Here is a 3,223-nt window from a genome sequence, read left to right on the forward strand (position 1 = left end):
TCTGTTGCCTCAGACAGGGGTTTGCTGAGCAGGACCTTGCGGTGCGCTTTGGTGTGTCACAGTCAACTGTGAGCAGAATCTGTCACCTGGGCTAACTATCGATACTTCATGTGAGGATCTCTCCCCATTTGGCCTTCAAAAGCCACAGTAGATGAATGTATGCCTACTTGTTTTCAAAACACTTACCCAGACAGCAGAGTCATTCTAGACTGCACAGAAATATATGTGCAAATGCTTAGTTTGAAGGTACTTAACTCCGAAATCTATTCCCATTACAAGGGCAACCCAAATTTCAAAGGCCTGATTGGAATTGCCCCGTCTGGTGAAGTGTCATTCGTTAGTGACCTGTACACAGGCTTCATATCCGACAAGGAGATTACAGAATTGTCCGGCATCCTAGCAAAATTTGATGGCGTCATACCCATGACACTAGTAGGCTCTGTTAACCAGATGTGGGCAGTGAGTGCAATGTTAACAAACTTGCAAGGCCCATTATTCTGAAATTCTGAAAAATTCAGTCACAAGTGAAACAGGAAACATACATTGAAGTTTATTTGTACAAATCTCTCATGCTTCAAATGTACATGATATTCATGCTATATCATCATATTATACGAAATGTTCTTATAATAAATGTTATTATATAATAATGTATTGTATTATTCATACATCATTTCTCTCTGAAATTGTAATAAACAAACCTGTGAAATGCAATCATTTGTTTTTGTTTACTGACTTTTTGTACAGTGCAGGCAGGAAGGAGGAGAAAAAAAACTATCAAGTTTAGCGTTCATCTCTTGGTCATGGGAAAGCTCCACCTGTAATAGATCAGAATACAAAACATTAGAAAAATGTGTACAGCATATGGGTCGATGACATTTTTTGTGGCAGGTCAGGTGATATCACAGCTAGTACCATATTGTATAAAATTATTTAAATTACTTAATTTGAAATGTACCACCCTGATACTGATATGTTTGTAATACATGGCCAGATTCATATTTAGGCCTACAGTCCTTTTTGAAAGTAATTTATGTAACAGTAGTGTAAAGCCATGCATTTTAAACATAGTAATATTGTAGTGTACAGGATTATTTTGAAAAGACAGTAACATGTGATCAGTAATGCATTACAGTTTTTGAGTAACTTTCCCAACACTGGTAATAACTAGAGTAACTAACTCCAAAGGCACCATGACTTCAGTAGCCTACAAACACAGTACAGTAATCATGGACACTCAGTGTACCGAAACTGACAGAGGGTAGAGGAACACCGCTTGAAAAACTGTTTCCAATACAGCAACAAGTCCCAAAGTACCGGTATATTTTGCCATTTTGGATTTATTTTGTCTGCTATGCTTACTTACTTATCACCTCACCATACATGGCCATCTCTGATCCTTCCCCCCCTCTCGAGGTTTACCGTAGCCAATGTTATGCGTTTAGGGAACAGTGTTTTCCTCGACAACCTCTGTCAATGCTCTTTGATCTGAGCAACTGCGATAGGACCATCAACACTTTGCCCTGTCTGGTTATACTATTTGACATGCAACATGTTTAATCACCATAACTTAACGCCATGTTAAACGCGTGGTGCTGATATTAGGCCTATAGACAGGGGAAGTGTATCAGATCTAAACATGTAGTTGACATTCACATGCACACCCATGCCTCACAGATGCCGTAATAAACAAAAACAAAAACGTTTTTTGTGGTGTTACATTTTACACATAGTTCGATTGAAGCTCACCTGAGTAATGCTCTTCCTAGAGCTCAGAAGGCACGGCATCCTTTATAAGCTTTGTGATACCACGGGCAGTCTTTACAAAACACTGCTTCTCAAAGTGCTCATAGCAAACCTTGGTCTCAGCGTTGATCTGTAACCATAAATACCAGGGTATGCATTTTAGTTCGTTAGCAAAACAACTTGATTTTGGCACACGTAGGCCTATGCTACTGGTTCTGGTAGCACAAAATCAGTGGCCATCGGATCGCTTACCACACAATTAAAAGCATAATCTTGAAATAGCGATCTGGAAATATCATATAAATGTAGCGTTGTGTAATTACACTTTCTTTTTTTTTATTTCAGCGAGGCATTCGCTTCATTAGGCTACATTGAGTCATGACAAGTTTGGCGAGCTAGCTTATTTGTGCTAGCTAATGCGTATGATTGAACATAATTTTGCATCTTACCTTGAAATATGGACCAGGATCCCTCTTTATGTGATTTATACATTCACGGCGAAGTGCCTGCTCGTTGGGGAAACGGTGGAAAGTCTGTCCACGGTAGGATTTTTTTCTCTTTGAGGACGAACATTTGGGCACGCAACAGTGAGGCGCCATGACAGCTGGTGCGTTGCCGAATGTACCCCTGAAGTGTACCCCTCAACGTCTTTAGAACGTTCCGGGTGAATAAGGCGAATAAAGCAAACGCCACAAGACGGGCAATACATGTGTGTTTGTATTAGAGGGTGGCTCGGGCCGGTTTTTTCTGTCCGAGCCCGGCCCTCAGCCGACAGAAAAGTGATCAACCCCGACCCGAGCCCGAGACTAATTAAAATGTTTGTGTCCGAACCCGTCCGAAGCCCGAGACCACTGTAATAACAACAGAACCTGTGCGCAAGCAATATTTTCTATGTGGCCTCCTTCATACTCAAAATAGCACGTGATAAATAGCCAGGATAGGCAACTAGGATGAGGCCTAATTTAGTTACGCACGCATAGTAAGTATAAACACACGCATACATGTGACAGCGCACCTTATGTTTCTTTCGGTTAGACCAGAGATGTTGGGTGCTGTGATCAAATGCATGGGAGGGGCGTGAGAGGATAAGAAAGGCGAAAACTAACGAATACGGTTTGGATGCAGTCAGCGCGGCTATGGACGCATTTGTTACGTTACTGTTAGTGCAAATAAATCCCCGCGAGCCGGTGAAGATGCCACTCCTTGTCGTTAAGAAGGATGGGCTATAAGTTCACCCCGAAGAACAGTAGCCTGTTCGGCCCTCCAAGAGAATGTCATTTCCCCTGATGTCCATGCGGTCAATATAAAATCAGGAAAGGTTGCACGCGCATAGTTACAACTGTAGGCTACAGTAAAAGTGACAAGAATTAAGAACCTACGTGAAGGACATGAAATGTCACAGCGGACAAAGTAGTAACAGGAAACCTCTTCGCCCCTACCTTAGGCAACTCCACGTAGCGTGTGCGTCTTATTTAAT

General features: G+C 41.8%; 1 long non-coding RNA gene across 1 annotated transcript; it reads right to left on the reverse strand.

Moving 5' to 3' along the window:
- Positions 1 to 709: 709 nt before the first annotated feature.
- LOC134443925 (uncharacterized) lies at positions 710 to 2,934 on the reverse strand. Its single transcript, XR_010033781.1, has 3 exons — positions 2,196 to 2,934; positions 1,750 to 1,876; positions 710 to 818 (listed from the first exon to the last, which is right to left on the reverse strand). It is a non-coding gene; the product is annotated as an uncharacterized LOC134443925 (long non-coding RNA).
- Between the last annotated feature and the right edge of the window lie 289 nt (positions 2,935 to 3,223).

Source organism: Engraulis encrasicolus, unplaced genomic scaffold, assembly GCF_034702125.1.
Source record: "Engraulis encrasicolus isolate BLACKSEA-1 unplaced genomic scaffold, IST_EnEncr_1.0 scaffold_39_np1212, whole genome shotgun sequence".
NCBI lineage: Eukaryota > Metazoa > Chordata > Actinopteri > Clupeiformes > Engraulidae > Engraulis > Engraulis encrasicolus.